Source organism: Camelina sativa, chromosome 13 (genome assembly GCF_030686135.1).
Source record: "Camelina sativa cultivar CO46 ecotype springtype chromosome 13, ASM3068613v1".
NCBI lineage: Eukaryota > Viridiplantae > Streptophyta > Magnoliopsida > Brassicales > Brassicaceae > Camelina > Camelina sativa.
This window is the reverse complement of record NC_141892.1, coordinates 20,236,454-20,253,953: the sequence shown is the minus strand read 5'-3', so window position 1 is coordinate 20,253,953 and position 17,500 is coordinate 20,236,454. Positions and strand designations below refer to the sequence as shown.

The 17,500-nt window shown below is 33.2% G+C and overlaps 1 non-coding gene across 1 annotated transcript; it reads right to left on the bottom strand.

Moving 5' to 3' along the window:
• Positions 1 to 4,608: 4,608 nt before the first annotated feature.
• On the bottom strand, positions 4,609 to 4,696 carry TRNAS-GCU (transfer RNA serine (anticodon GCU)). The gene has a single exon. It is a non-coding gene; the product is annotated as a tRNA-Ser (tRNA).
• Between the last annotated feature and the right edge of the window lie 12,804 nt (positions 4,697 to 17,500).

Sequence of the window (17,500 nt, the reverse complement as noted above, 5' to 3'; positions counted from 1 at the left end):
CTCAGAACCCAATTATTCATGATTGACCAATTCATTAAGATAAAGAATATCCAAATACCAAATTCGCACTCGATATAATCTTTTAGAAGCATAATAACTTCTTGGGAAGATTAAAGAAAGAACTTGGTCTTCGCCCGTAAGGAATTCTTCCAATAAACCCGAGCCCAACCTTTTTAAAAAAGCACGTACAGTACTTTTGTGTTTACGAGCCAAAGTTTTAACACAACAAAGACGAAGTATATATTTTATTCGATACAAATTCTTTTTTTTTGAAGATCCGCTGTAATAATGAGAAATATTTCTGCATATACGCACAAATCGGTTGAGAATATCAGAATCTGATGAATCCGTCCAGGTCGCTTTACTAATGGGATGCCCTAATATATTACAAAATTTATCTTTAGCCAATGATCCAATAATAGAAGAAATTGGAATTTTGCTATCCAATTTTATTCTAACATTATCGATTAGAAATGAGTTTTCTAGCATTTGACTACGTACCACTAAAGGGTTTAATTGCAAACTTGACAGATAACCCAGAAACTCTAAATTTTCTTTAGATAATTTATTTATCTTGACCTTTTGCGATTGAAACCATACGGAAAAATAACATTGCCAGAAATTAACAAAATAATATTTCCATTTATTCATCAGAAGCGCCGTATCCTTTGTTGCCAGAATGCATCTTCCGTGATATCTAACATAATGTATGAAAGGATCCTTGAGCAACCCTAGGATCACCGGAAAATTATTAACAAAAACTTTTAAAAAATGTTGTATTTTTCCATAGAATAAAATTCGTTCAAAAAGGACTTCATAAGATGTCGATCGTAAATGCGAAGACCTATTGCGTAGAAAGAAAAGGATCGATTCGTATTCACATACATGAGAATTATATAAGAACAAGAAAAATCTTGGATTCAAAATTGATTTTTTTTTAATATAAAACTTCTTCCAATTGCAATACTCGTATAAACAGAACCGAAAAAAATGCAAAGAAGAGGCATCTTTTACCCGGTAACGTAGGGTTTGAACCAAGATTTCTAGATGGATGGGGTAAGGTATTAGTACATCTAACACATAATTAAAATGTGTTAATTTGTCTTCTAAAAAGGGAAATATTGAATGAATTGATTGTAAATTATAAGATTTTTTTAATTGTTTTCCTTGAAAAGAGGATCCTAATCTTAGGGAAAATGGAATTTCTACAATCACTGCAAATAAAACGGATATCATTTGATAATAGAAAAGACTGGTATGCCCCAAAAAGGAGTTTTGGTTCAAATCCTTAGTGGGAATAATCAAACGATTCTGTTCATACATTCGCAAAATTAAGCGTTTCACAATTAGTAAACTATATTTTTTGTCATAATCCGTATTTTCCAAGAAAATAGAGGGATTTCTATTTAATCTATTTAAACCATGATCATAAGCAAGTACATAAATATACTCCCGAAAAAAAAGTGGATATAGAAAACTCTGTTGCCGAGCCCCATCGAACTCTAAATATCCTTGAAATTTCTCCATTTGGATTGAAATTCGATTTGAACCGAAGGTAAAGTCTTTATTTTCTTGAGTTCTGAAATGACACATAGTGCGATACAGTCAAAATAAGGTATTAGACTACGAAAGCAATAGATACCTCATAAACAGGTAGACTGCTAACCGGATTCTCTATTCTCTATCTTTAATAGGTTTCTGTTCGTTATATTATAGAATAACAAAACAAGATTATTAGAAATCCTTTATTTTTTTAACCTAATCGCTCTTTTGATTTTGGAAATATATATATATTTTTTATCAATATACTGCTTCTTTTACACACTCCAACCTAATCCAAATGGACTAGTTAAAAAAATAATTAGGACTTATGAAAAAAATTGATAATAACACGCAAGAAAAAAATGCCTTCCCATACCCGTATTAGGCACTAATTTATTTTTAACATTTAATTAGTTTGGGTAATTTTTCAAATTACGAATGGAAGCTCGTTTCTTTTTTTTTTCCTGGAATAAGGAAAACTGGTTTTTTATCCATCCATTTATATTTATTCACTTGACCCAAATTGGAATTCTTTTTTTTTTACATCAAAAAAGGGTTGTACCGATCAGGAAAGCAAAAAAATGTTATCTGAATTCTCCCTTGATACGACATGCTATTTTTTCCATTCATTCCTTTCAGGATCAGTCGTGGTCTTACAAACTCTACCGCAGATTTGGACGAATCCTTTTCTTCATACAAATGTGTAAAAGATGCTAGTCGCACTTAAAAGCCGAGTACTCTACCGTTGAGTTAGCAACCCCAAAAAACAAAAAAAGAACGTACTGCAAATATGTAGATACAACCAGAATAAAGAAAAAAATCCAGTCGTGTGTGCGTCAGGGATAAATAGATCCATTTATCTATGAGAGAATTATATTTGGTCCATACAATGTTGTCAATATGATTATGAATTTTTCATATAGTGAAACGAATAGAAAAAAATCAATAAAAAAGCTTAACCCCTTGGTTTGTTAGTTCATACAATGAATGAAAACTAAGCCCGTTAAGATAATCTCAAATCTTTTTATACTTTTTTAGACCCACTTTTTATGGCCTTTCATTTTTTATGATGAATAAATTATTCATATAATAATATATATATTAGTTTTATTCAGAATTAATATATTATTTTCTATTTTATATACAGTATTTTTTTCTATACAGTAAAATTTTGTATTTATAAAAAAATTCGAATTTATATAATCGAGATCCAAATTTTTTTTCATAAATTTGTTTATTATTATAAAACATAATAGTTGTTCGCAGGTTTTTTTTTAGTATTCGTATCTTAGGAGGAATACTAATAAATCAAAATAAATATGATGGAAGTGAAAGATAAGAGTAGATAAAATTTGATATCAAGCTATATACGAGTCTTTCACATCCTCTTTTTTATATTCCAAAAAGGTGTAGGACTCGAGTAAAATAGAATACAAAATGTCGAGCCAAGAGCACCTATATTCCTATATAAAAATATAAAAAGTGGCGGATGAAAAAATCCACAGCAGATCAGGTCCTTCAATTCAAGTCGCACGTTGCTTTCTACCACATCGTTTTAAACGATGTTTTACCATAACATTCCTCTAGTTTGTGTAATTGATTCAATTATGGAATCATGAATAGTCATAGTTCAGTCAGTATATCGTAACCGATACCTTTTCTTTCTCTATGAATGGAATAGTGAATTTACGCGTAAAGGTTCAGTCAGAATTCAAATGAATCCCATATTAGTTTGAATAGAAATCTATATTTATATCTATAAATATAGATTTTTTTGAATTCGGTTAAAATAATGAAAAATAAGTTTATTCTTCTTTTCATTTCAATATTTTATTCTTAAAAAAGATTGGATTTTTAAACAGAAAGAGAAAGATGGTGTACAAAGGCAATAGAAGATTGATTCGGTAATGACTATACTCTGGGACGGAAGGATTCGAACCTCCGAATAGCGGGACCAAAACCCGTTGCCTTACCGCTTGGCTACGCCCCATTTCGCTTTTTATTCAAGACTACTAAAAGAGTAATATTCCTATTGGTTGTTCGTCAATTCAAAATTAAATATAGGTTACGTCGGTGCTAGAGTTTTAACACGTGTAGATAGCAAATAAAACTTACTTTATTGATCATTACATAGAATTCAATTAAGATATTGTATGAAAATATTATTTCTTTAATTCTCATAAGAGAATGAAAGGATTTTTGATTGAGTAAGTTCAACAAAGTCTTTTTAGACTATCTTTCTTTATTTTTTCCTTATATAAAAAATATATTAATAACTCAATCAAAATTAAATTATCCACAAGAACACCAATTTTTGTTATGCTTAATATATTTAATTTGATCTGTATTTGTTTTAATTCTGCCCTTTTTTCAAGCACTTTTTTAGTCGCCAAATTGCCAGAGGCCTACGCCTTTTTGAATCCAATCGTAGATGTTATGCCCGTAATACCTCTTTTCTTTCTTCTCTTAGCCTTTGTTTGGCAAGCCGCTGTAAGTTTTCGATAAAATGCAATTCTTAATACTGTTTTAAAAAAATTCACGTTTTTTGTTCTTCCAACAATTCAAAAGATCAAAAAATCTTGACGGCAGCCATACTAAATCTGGATCATTTCTATTTCCTAAATTTTATCCTCTTTTCCCTAAATGAAAGAACCTAATTAGATTCGAGTTCACAAAAAAAAAAATATCTAGATGTTGGTATGCAAATCTGTTTGAATATCAAAGATTCGACTATTATCTTAATTACAACTGACTTTCTGAAACTTTTTTTTTTTTCTTTTTTGGTATCAAAATTAGATATTTGATATAAAAATAGAGAATCTATTCTCTTTTTTTTTTTTTAGTAAGATCTTGGAGATTGTGTAATGCTTACTCTCAAACTTTTTGTATACACTGTAGTTATATTCTTTGTTTCTCTCTTCATATTTGGATTTCTATCTAATGATCCAGGACGTAATCCGGGACGTGAAGAATAAAAAAGAAAGGTTTTTTATTGCTTTATTTAATTAGTGGAAATGCTCTAATTTTATTAGGATTTTATCTATTACACATCATCAAAAGGAGAAAGGGAAAGAGAGGGATTCGAACCCTCGGTACGATTAACTCGTACAATGGATTAGCAATCCAACGCTTTAGTCCACTCAGCCATCTCTCCGAATAAAAAGGGATACTTATTAGGTTCCATTAAACAAAAAAAAGGTTTGAAAAAGAACCTTCTCCACTTTATTCTTAAAAAGCTTTCTTTTTTTGTATAGATTATTCTTTATATTATATATATTTTTTCATTTTCTATATTTTATTATATATATATAAATTTCTTTTTTATTATATAAATATATTTATCCTCTATTTATATATATAATATATATATTACTATTATATAAATAAATGTTTTTGTTTTTATAGAACTTTCTCAGTAATTCTAGTTACATTAAAAATTTAGCTAAAGATTAGGCGCGAACTCGAAAGAGAAATAAATAAAACTACAATCATAGAAATAGAGAATCCTTTTTTTTTGTCTCGTCAAAACACAAGTAAAAGATCTTTTTTATTTTAATAGCCTGGCCTGGTCAGTCCCCAGCCGGGCCTTTTTTTGTTAAAATTAAAAAGACTCATCCGATGGATTTTTAGACAAAAAAAGATTTGAAATAAAAAAAGTGGAATTTAATTCGCTTTTACTAATTTTATTAAGTCAACGCTAGAATTTTCTAATTTTTTTTCAGATTTTTTTATTACACCCCCGATTACTTTGTTCGACAAAAGGTTAATTTATATGCAATAATTGCATTGTAGCGGGTATAGTTTAGTGGTAAAAGTGTGATTCGTTCCTTTAATCCCTTTAATAGTTAAAGGGTCTCTCGGTTTGATTCATCTTCCGATCAAAAATTTTATTTCTTAAAAGGATTTAGTCCTTTCCCTTTCAATGAAAGATTCAAGGAAGATTATAGATTCTCGTAATTTGTATCCAAAGACTCTAATCAATTGTAAATTTGGATTATGAAATTTCGAAACATAATTTTTGAATTGGATGACTATTTACAATTCAATAAGTATAACAAGAGGATCCATGGATAAAGCTAGAAAAGTGTCTTTCTTATCGTAACTAAATCTTCAGTTCTATATCATTGTTTGGTATAGAAAAAATTGAAGCAAAATAGCTATTAAACGAGAACTTTGGTTTACTAAAGACATCGACATATTATATTGTTTTAGCTCGGTAGAAACCAAATACTTTTCCTAAGGATTCCGTTAAATAGAAATAAAGAACGAAGTAACTAGAAAGATTGTTCGAGTTCGCCTGATCTATCTTCTAGAAGGATCATCTATAAAGCAAAATTTTCTGTGAAAGTACCCAGACGGAAAAAAGCTAACATAGATGTTATGGGTCGAATTTTGATTTCGTTCCCGTCTTTTTTTATTTGGGAAGTTCTCCATCCATCATAAAGGAGCCGAATGAAACCAAAGTTTCATGTTCGGTTTTGAATTAGAGACGTTAAAAATATAAAAATGATCGATCGACGTCGACTAAAACCCTTAGCCTTCCAAGCTAACGATGCGGGTTCGATTCCCGCTACCCGCTCTAAATTCACAATTGCCCCTTTTTTTTATTAGAGACAATTTTCTCTATTAGAATTGTCTAATAGCAATTGTGTATTGAATTCAGTTCAATACACAATTGCTAAAAAGATTTCGCACATTCTTTTTTTTTAACAATTGGAAAGTAAAAAAAAAAAGCGAAAAGCGTCCATTGTCTAATGGATAGGACATAGGTCTTCTAAACCTTTGGTATAGGTTCAAATCCTATTGGACGCAATATCAATATATCTATATTGATATTTATCTATTATTTCCATTTCTATATATTATATATAATATATTTTTATTCTATTTCGAAAAAAGCTAAGAAATAAATAGAATAAGAAAGAAATTCTGAATGCTTTAAGATTTAATATTAAACAGATATATAGTTATATACTTCTTTCTATTATATATACTTGACTTGTAGACTTCTATTTATAGATTATAGAATTTCTTAAAAATTTAATTAAAATTAAAGAGTCAAATTGACTAAAGAATCAAAAAAAAGAACGTTTCATTTCTTTTTTTATACTTTCTCCTGAAGTAGAAAACGTTCTAGTTGCTCTTGAATACCTTCTTTCAAAAAGCTTTCTGCTTCAGCGGTTAATGTCTTGGTAGAGGCTATGATTTCTTGAAACTGAGGTTTATTCGTTTTTAAGTAAGTGCGTAACTGAACGAGAAATTTTCTTACTTGTCCAATTTCTAATCCATCCAGATAACCATTTGTTCCGGTATAAATGGTCATTACCTGTTCTTCCACTGTGAGAGGGGCTGATTGGGATTGTTTCAGTAACTCACGCAATCGTTGACCTCTTGCCAATTGATTCTGAGTAGCTTTATCGAGATCAGAAGAAAATTGGGCAAAGGCTTCTAATTCAGCGAATTGAGCCAATTCCAATTTTAATTTTCCAGCTACCTGTTTCATAGCTTTAATTTGAGCGGCGGACCCTACTCTCGAGACAGAAATCCCTACATTAATAGCAGGTCTGATTCCAGCATTAAAAAGATCGGCGGATAAGAATATTTGTCCATCTGTAATGGAAATTACATTAGTAGGAATATAAGCTGAAACATCTCCTGACTGGGTCTCGACGATTGGTAAGGCAGTCATACTTCCTTCACCTAATTGAGAGCTTAATTTAGCGGCTCTTTCTAAAAGACGTGAATGTAAATAAAAAACATCTCCTGGATAAGCTTCACGACCCGGCGGTCTTCGTAATAGAAGAGACATTTGTCTATAAGCTTGTGCTTGTTTGGAAAGATCATCATAAATTATTAAAGTGTGTTGTTCACGGTACATAAAATATTCAGCCAAGGCTGCTCCTGTATAAGGCGCGAGGTATTGTAACGTAGCTGGGGAATCGGCCGTTTCAGCTACCACAATAGTGTATTCCATTGCCCCTCGTTCCTGTAAACTGGTCACTACCTGAGCCACGGAAGAAGCTTTTTGACCAATAGCTACATAAACACATATTACATTTTGACCTTGTTGATTGAGAATTGTATCTGTGGCTACTGCTGTTTTACCGGTCTGTCTGTCACCAATAATTAATTCTCGCTGGCCGCGTCCTATAGGGATCATGGAATCAATAGCAATAAGTCCTGTTTGAAGGGGCTCATATACAGAACGTCTCGAAATAATACCTGGGGCAGGAGATTCAATTAACCGAGATTCAGAAGCTGAAATCTTACCTCGACCATCAATAGGGTTAGCCAAGGCGTTTATAACACGCCCCAAATAAGCCTCACTCACGGGTATCTGAGCAATTTTTCCCGTAGCTTTGACTGAACTTCCTTCTTGGATCATCAAACCGTCACCCATTAATACAACACCAACATTATTTGATTCTAAATTAAGAGCAATACCTATAGTACCCTCATCGAATTCTACTAATTCACCTGCCATTACTTCATCAAGACCATAAACACGAGCGATGCCATCGCCCACTTGAAGTACGGTACCGGTATTTACAATCGTTACTTCTCTATTATATTGCTCAATACGTTCACGGATAATATTACTAATTTCGTCGGCTCTAATGGTTACCATGAGTATTGTCCTGATTCTTTTTTGAAAGAAAAAAAATAATGCCTATCATAATCGTAAGGAAAGGACTAATCAGTTATTTCTTTCATCGTACCAAACATCCCAATATTTGCATTAATAGTACGTAAATGTAACTCGTTACTCAAACAACTATTAAGGGTTCCTATAGCTCCTTGTAAAGCTTGTTGGAAAACCCGTTCGCGGACTTGATTAATTGTTCTTTGTTGCTCAAAAAGAATGGTTTCATTTTTGTAATTTTCTAATTGTTTCAAAGTCTTATAAGTTGAATTAATCAAATTTAATTTTTCTCGTTCGATTTCAGAGTATCCATTCACGCGAAACTGATCCGCTTCCGTTTCTACTTTACGCAAGCGAGCCCGGGCATTTTCTAATTGTTGAATAGCTCCTTCACGCAGTTCTTCTGAATTTCTAATAGTATTTAATATCCTCTGCTTTCGATTATCTAATAAATCATTTAATGAAAGTAGATTATCTTTCCATTCATTAAAAAAAAAAAAAAAGTTCTATGATCCCTTCCCGAACCAAATATGAATCTTTCGATTCATTTGGCTCTCATGCTCATTTATTCCAATCATTTATCAATTATTTATGAGACTTCCATTCCCATCTTTTTCATGCAATGAGCCTACCCTCTCCCGAGTTTTTTTATTCAATTCATATTCAATATATATTTATATCGAAAAAGATCACCAATCCAAGATAAAAATATTCGGAGGATTCTTCTGACCAATGAAAAATCAATAATTGTCAGCAAAGTTGTTTTTTTTTTTCTTGAAATCCAAAGAATTCTTATTACTTTATACGTAGGTTATCAATTCTGCATTATAAAAAAAGACTCAAAAAATTTTATCGACATGAGTGTTTTATATCGAAAAAAGTCTACCAATTCTTTTTGAAATTTTTATTCAGTTTTTTATTAGACTACATTTTTTAATTTTTTAATAGTAGAAAGAGTACCATGTTGCATCTGAACTTCAAACAGTTTAGCTTTAACCATGTTAATTAATTGTCCCAATTTTTGGTTGATAGAGAATCAAAGTAAAGCGGACTTACCAAAGAATAACGAAATGCTATGGTTCTAAAATATGATTTTTTTTATTCAGAAGTAATTCGCGGGATTATGCACTTTTTCCTAGTTATAGTGCCACTGGGTGAATCCAGCCTATTCTTGAAATGAACAACTCACACACACTCCCTTTCCAAAAAAGATCAATACACCGAAAACTACACTTAGATTTATTGGATTTGTTGCTAAAATATCGGTATTAAATCCGAAACTCCCGGCGGATGGCCAGTGACCCAAGTAAACGAAAGAATCGGTTAAATTTTTCATATAATCTCCTCTTCTAGCTAAACTATAAAAAAAAAGAACTCTGTCCTTTTTTTTATTCTTTTTATTTTCAATAAAAAGAAATTTTAATTTAATAATTTAATTTACCTCTTTGGATATTTGTAAACAGAATCAAAAACCTATTCTATTTACAAACGTATTTTCCAAAATTTTTAATTTTCAATAATAATAATGAGACTTATTAGAATTAAGCTAGAATTTGAGACCAAGTTTTATGTCAAGTTCAAAAAACCTAAACTTCCTTTTTTTCGCAACACTCCTTAAAAAAAGTTTCTATTAAACTAAAAGAATAAGGGGAAGGAAGAAAGCGAATCGATGTGCTAATTCCCCATCCTCAAATTAGTCCTTCCCAAGGATTGTTGTCTCAATGAATAATTGTAGGAGTTAAATCTTGATAGAATTAAAAAACTACAAAAAAAAATCCCGAATTTTATGATTTCTGGGATTAAACAAAAGGATTCGCAAATAAAAGCGCTAATGCTACAACCAGGCCATAAATTGTTAAAGCTTCCATAAAAGCCAAACTAAGCAATAAAGTACCTCGGATTTTTCCTTCTGCCTCAGGTTGTCTCGCGATACCTTCGACAGCTTGACCCGCAGCTGTACCTTGACCAACTCCAGGTCCAATAGAAGCAAGCCCAACAGCCAACCCAGCAGCAATAACCGAAGCAGCAGAAACCAGTGGATTCATGATAAGTTCCTCACACCAAAATAAAGAAATAGTTAATGATACAATCATCAAATGACTTAGGACGTAATTCTAATTAAGTAATCGCTAAGATTCATCGAGCCAAAATAACCAAAAACTAGAATTGAAATAATATAATAAAATGAGTGAATCATAAGAATTACTTTAATAGTAGTTCCTATTCACGGGATTTTTAAAAATCCATAATATAGATATACGACTTTTTTATGCCATTTATTTTTTGTGAACCATTCTTTGAATTCTTCATTCTTTTTTTATCGTTTTTTCAGCCAATTCACAGATAAAAAGGAAGAATTTATAATCGAATCCCTATCTAAATAGAAATTCACAAAAGCATGTAGAGCAGATTCAAATTATATAGATCTTTAACTCATATATACCTAGGCAATATCAAATATCACATATACAGGTGTTTCTTACATAACGTAAACCAACTATTCTATAATTAATTGGGCTAACCTAAAAAAGAATATTTGAAAAAAAAATCGTTAATGATGACCTTCCATAGATTCACCTATATAAGCCGCAGCTAAAGTGGCAAAAATGAGAGCTTGAATCCCGCTTGTAAATAATCCAAGGAACATGACAGGTATAGGAACCACTAAAGGTACTAAAGAAACAAGAACAACAACGACTAATTCATCGGCTAATATATTTCCGAAAAGTCGAAAACTAAGTGATAGGGGTTTTGTAAAATCTTCTAAGATGTTAATGGGTAAAAGAATTGGGGTTGGTTGAATGTATTTACTGAAATACCCTAATCCTTTTTTGCTAAGCCCCGCATAAAAATAGGCTACTGATGTGAGTAAAGCTAAAGCAACCGTCGTATTTATATCATTCGTTGGTGCTGCTAATTCCCCTTGAGGTAACTGGATAATTTTCCACGGTAAAAGGGCTCCTGACCAGTTAGAAACAAAAATAAATAAAAACAGGGTTCCAATAAAGGGAACCCATGGACCATATTCTTCTCCAATCTGGGTTTTACTCACGTCTCGAATGAATTCAAGGACAAATTCAAAGAAATTTTGGCCGTCAGTTGGAATGGTTTGTGGATTGCGAATCGCTAGAACTGCAGAACCTAATAAGATAGCAATTACAACCCAAGAAGTAATAAGGACTTGGGCATGGATCTGGAAACCCCCTATTTGCCAATAGAAATGTTGGCCTACTTCTACACCAGATATCTCATATAACCCTTCTTTTATTAGTGTGTTGATGGAACATGATAAAACATTCATATTGCCCTCTGACAGAAATAAGAACTTTAAATTATTTTGATTCAAGATCCCCCCCTTTTTTTACTTATTTACGTTAATTTTATATTTTAGTTTTGGATCCCAACTAAACAAATCACACAATATCCCTAGTTTTTCTCTCTTTTTCTTTTGTACAATTAAGGAGTAGTAACCGATTTTTTTAATCGAAATACAGGGAGCCCCTCCCTCAAAAAAAATTGATTTATTTATCTTATTATTAATCAAGAATTTTGTATATAGCTAGAACGACCCTCACAAATTGCGAATACTAATTTGTTAAGAATGAATCGAATTGAAGCTATAGCGTCATCATTTGCTGGAATCGAAATATCCGCGAGATCGGGATTACAATTTGTATCGATTAAAGAAATGGTTGGAATTCCCAAAGTGATACATTCTCTAAGAGCCGTATATTCTTCTTGCTGATCGAGGATGATTACAATATCAGGCAATCCCGTCATATATTTAATCCCGCCTAGATATGTTTCCAAGCGAGATAATTGTCTCTTCAACACAGCTGCATCCCTTTTCGGAAGACGGTTGAATCCCTCTGTCTTTTGTTCAGTTCTCAAGTCCCTAAACTTATGAAGTCTTTTTTCTGTAGTGGACCAATTTGTTAACATGCCGCCGAGCCACTTTTTATTAACATAATGACACCGAGCCCGTATTGCAGCCCGCAACACTAAATCAGCTGCTTTATTTTTTGTCCCAACAATTAAGAATTGTTTTCCCCTACTTGCTGCATCAAAAACTAAATCACAAGCTTCTGATAAAAAACGAGCAGTTCTAGTCAGATTTATAATATGAATACCTTTACGCTTTGCAGAAATATAAGGTGCCATTCTAGGATTCCATTTCCTCGTACCATGTCCAAAATGAACTCCTGCTCTCATCATCTCTTCCAAATCGATGTTCCAATATCTTTTTGTCATTTCTTTTCACACTTAAAAAGGGGGGCACCCCAAACTAAAATAAATTTTTGTTCCGATGGAACCTTCTCTTGTACCGGGGATGGCCATTTATGCATGAACCAAGCCATTATTTTGTATTCATTATTATCTTTATTAGTGTTAACAAATTACCAAAGCAAATGACTACAGCAAACAACAAAAAATAAAATTCAAAATAGTCCGCTATTAGAAATCATTAAATCCTAGAAAAGTCAGATTTTGAAATAGAAGAGTGACAAAATTCCCTATGGTAGAATAAAATATCCCTCATATCTCCCTCGAATAAAGCTAAATTCTTTGTTTTTTTTTCCAAAAGAATGGTGGTGTGTTGCCGTGAACAATGCACCAATCCTTTGTTGAATCCGGTCCCGGCAGGGATCACCCCCCCTAGAACAACATTTTCTTTCAGGCCTTTTAACCAATCGATACGACCCCGAAGAGCTGCTTTTGCTAAAACCCGAGCAGTTTCTTGAAAACTTGCTTCGGATATAAAACTTTGAGTATTCAAAGATGCTCGAGTTATTCCTAATAAAACGGCTCGATAACAGATTGCTTCTTCTAAAGCACGCCCCGTTCGTTCTGCTCGTAACAATCCAATAAGTTCTCCAGGTAAAAAAACATTAGACATTCCCTCTTCGGAAACCAAAACTTTTGATGTTATTTGACGTACAATAATTTCGATATGCCTATTATGAATCTGCACCCCCTGGGATCGATAAACCTTTTGAATCTTATTAACCAAAGAAATACGACTTTGCACTATAGTTAGCTCAGCACCAATCAAGAATCCCCAAGGAATTCCAAGAATTCTTGTTATACACTTGTTCCAACCCTTAATCCGCTTTTCTAAGTTCAGCGATATTGAATCAATCGAGCGGACTTCTAACACTTGTTCTACTTTTGGAAGACCTTGTGTTATATCACCGGATCTCGATTTTTCATATATAAATGTAACTAATGTATCCCCTTCGGAAAGAATTTCTCTGTAATGCCCATGAACTTTTGCTCCCGGAGTAGCCAAATAGGGCTTAGCGGATCTTATTACTACAGAATCCCTTTGAACAATTAAAACTTGACCCGATTTTAGGTGCGGTTCTTTTTTGGCTATACATACATTTTCACAAAAAAATTGTCCAAGACTAATTATTGTGGACGTTTCCTCATAATAATTATGATGATAATTTTGATGAAGAAAATACCAATTCAATTTGAATGGATTCAAAACAACGTTACTGTTTGGGTCGAGATTAAAAATTATTCCGTTTTCATCGATTAAATACGAGTTAATTACTTGAAAAATATGTTTTAAGTTATCAAGTTGCAAATATTTAATTAAAGAAATCTGATTATACGTGAGTAAAGGCAAAAACAAATAAAAATTTGAAATTTGGGTGGCTGTTCCTAAGGGGCCTGACGAATTTTTAATTGTAATTAGCGTATTTTTTTTTATTGATTGGTTTATCACATTGTGATATTTTACATGATTAAATGGACCCATTCTAAAACAATTAGATGATGATAAAATTAACAAAGATTGGGATTCCTTATTTCGATTTAAGAACATATGAATAGTTCCGTGATTTTGTCTAAGTGATTGTTGAAGAATGCCAGCCTTGGGAGAAATCGGATAAAACGGATTCATCTGATCTGCAGAGATCAATCCCGAATCTGGCGAATTATTCCTTTTTCTTATATATGAAATATGGGATTTCACTAAGCCAATTCTTATGAAATCTCGAATCAAACCCTTTGTACTTACTTCAACAAAGAAAGCACGGACCTCCTCGAGGGAAGAATTTTTTTTATCTTGGTCCCAATTCAAGACTAAACAAGTTCGAACTAATTGAATACTTGTGTCAGAAATTCCTCGAGTTGGTTTGCCATTTCCATAAAGGATATAGTTGAAAACTCGAAGTTGAATATTATCCTTTTCCCGAAAGAGATCTTGTGGGAAGAGTGTTGCCAAATTTATACTGTCCGCTATCTCATAGGTGGCTACGGGCCGCACCAAAACAAAAAACTTTTTCTTGGTTGGTGTGATCCGTTGGACATAAATCCAATTTTTAAATTTTTTGGATTCCTTCGAGTTTTTTTTTCCTCTTCCTGGCGGTATCAAGATGCCACTGTGTCGGGATATTTTATCTGTCTTGTCCGGAAAATGGATATCCCCCGAAAATATTTTGAGTTCAATCCTTTTTTTTTTTCTCTCCACTCGGATCAACCCGCCGACTTGGCTTCTTATATTTAAAGTGAGTCGTGTATCGACTCCAATGATACTATAGTTCTGTACCATTATGGCAGAGGATTCGGGTAAAATGTGCACTTCCTCAGGAATGAAAAAAAAGCGATCTACTTTCATTTCGTATTTTGTCTTAAATTTTTGGACTCCTCGATACTCAATCATATCCTCTTTTTGGATGATTGAATCCGCCTTTAGAGCCCCATATTTAAGAATTCCGGAACTCTTTCTTCGGTATCTAGGATCATCAAAAAAAGCAAAAATACTATTTCTACGGAAAATACCATTTATGGGTATTTCAACCGAGATACCTGAATGCGGTATGAGTTCTTTCTCTTGCTCTTGAATCGATTGGAATGGAATAAGAAATCGATTTCTTCGCCTTTTTGCTAATAAATCTGAGTTCTCATGAAAAATAGCAGAATATATGAAATTAGAATGACTAGTACCTAAGTTTCCATTCAATTCTGAATAATTGGAAATCCCTAAGTTTTTTTGATCCGCAAAATCCGAACTAAAAAATTTTTGGCTCACTTGATCATTATTCACTGAGAGGCTAGAAATAGATTTTCTTTCGGCGGGACGAAAGGGTATGTTCATTTGATCTTGATCTTTATGGATCGAAAAAAGAATTAGACTAGATCCGCACGAACTTCCTGATAATATCCATAAATGACTTGTTTTTGGTAAAAGGTGGACATTACTATATGTAAATTCGGGTGCATGGGACACATCAGTACTCCAGTGCATTTCGCCCTCTGAGTCAGAATAAATATATTTTCTAACCCTCTCTTTAAAATGAAAAGTGTATGTTCCCTCGCGAATCTCAGCAATAACTTGTTCTGATTCCACATATTGATCATTTTGAACTAAAAGAAAACTTTTTGGTGGAATAGTCACGCTATGTATAATATCTTCGCTCTCAATAATTACAGATAAGTCTATATAACATAGAAAGGCAGGATGCCCGTGACGTGTACGTGTAGGATGAACCAAATCCTCATTGAATTTTATTTTTCCATTATAAGGGGCTCGTACATGTTCGGCAGTACCTCCTGTAAATACCCCGCCGGTATGAAAAGTTCTTAATGTTAGTTGAGTCCCCGGTTCGCCGATCGATTGACCCGCGATAATACCTACAGCTTCCCCCAATTCAACTAGGTCACCATGAGTGGGACTCCGACCATAACATAATCGACAGATCCAAGATGTACTCCGACAAGTAAAGGGAGTTCGAATAGATATTGATTGTGTTCCAAAGGTTATTAATCGATTGACAAGTCCAATCCCAAGATCTTGATTTCGAAAGGCGACACATCGGGAACCTATATATATATCGTCTGCTAAGACACGACCAATTAATGTTTGGATAAAAATTCTTTCTGACATCATCCGATTTTTATTTCGAGGACTCACAGAAATCCCTCGGATAGTGCCACAATCTGTTCTACGTACAACAATATGTTGAACTGCTTCAACAAGTCGACGCGTAAGATATCCAGCATCTGATGTGCGTACAGCAGTATCTACAACTCCTTTACGGGCTCCATAGCAAGAAATAATATATTCTGTTAAAGACAGTCCTTCGCGTAAATTGCTTTGAATAGGTAAATCAATCATTTGTCCTTGGGGATCCGACATTAATCCTCTCATACCTACTAATTGATGTACTTGAGATGCATTTCCCCTAGCTCCCGAAAAAGACATCATATGGACTGGATTGAAGGGGTCCGTCATCCTAAAATTAGGATTCATTTCTTGTCGCAAATATTCACTTGTAGCATACCATATCTCAATAGATTGGCGTAATTTTTCTACCGCATGTACATTCCCATAATGATGGTGTTTTTCCAAAATCCAACTTTGTTGTTCAGCATCTTGGACAAGCCAGCCCTTAGAAGGTATCGTTAAAAGATCATCAATTCCTAATGAAATGGATGTAGCAGTGGCTTGCTGGAAACCCAGAGTCTTTACTTGATCTAGGATGTGTGATGTATATGCCATCCCGAAGTGATCTATTAATCGGCTAATAAGTCGTTTAATAGCAGTTCCATCTATCACTTTATTGTGAAATACCAGATTGGCCCGTTCCGCCATAAGTACCTCCATATTCTGCTGAATGGGATTCGACAATGAGTTTGAGTCAATGATTGCAAAACTTCCTTTTCTCGATCTTGATTTGCGTAGAATTTTAGGTCAGGAACTATGGTCCGAGTTGAATCGGAGAGGTCCGAATTCACACGGGTGTCCTAGAATTCCTTTTTTTTAATACCATATTATTAGGTATCATATGAACATGCTTGAGAAAAACCTTGTATAGCTTCCTCGATTTCTCGATAAAAAGAAATATGACCAACTGTGGTTCGAATATATATACAAAAAGTTTCTTTTTTTACACTTCTTACTATTAGATAGTGTGCATAAATCTCATGATAGTTACCAAAAGATTCATAGTGAACTTCGATAGGAACTTCTCTTGAAGCAATAACGCGTTGATCTAATTGCCACCGAAGCCACAAAGGACTATCTAAATTGATTCTTTTCTGTCGATAAGCTCCAATTGCATCATAGGAATTGCAAAAAAAAGGTTCTTTCGTATACTTAGAGTTTGTTTCGTAAATTCTTTCATTTTGATAGTTTTTTCGATTACATGGATTATATCTGTTTGCACAAATACCTCGACGGGTGCCGCTCGTTAATACATAGAGTCCAATAAGCATATCTTGAGTCGGTACAGAAATGGGATCTCCAATAGCTGGAGATAAGAGATTCATATGAGAAAACATAAGTAAACGAGCCTCTGCTTG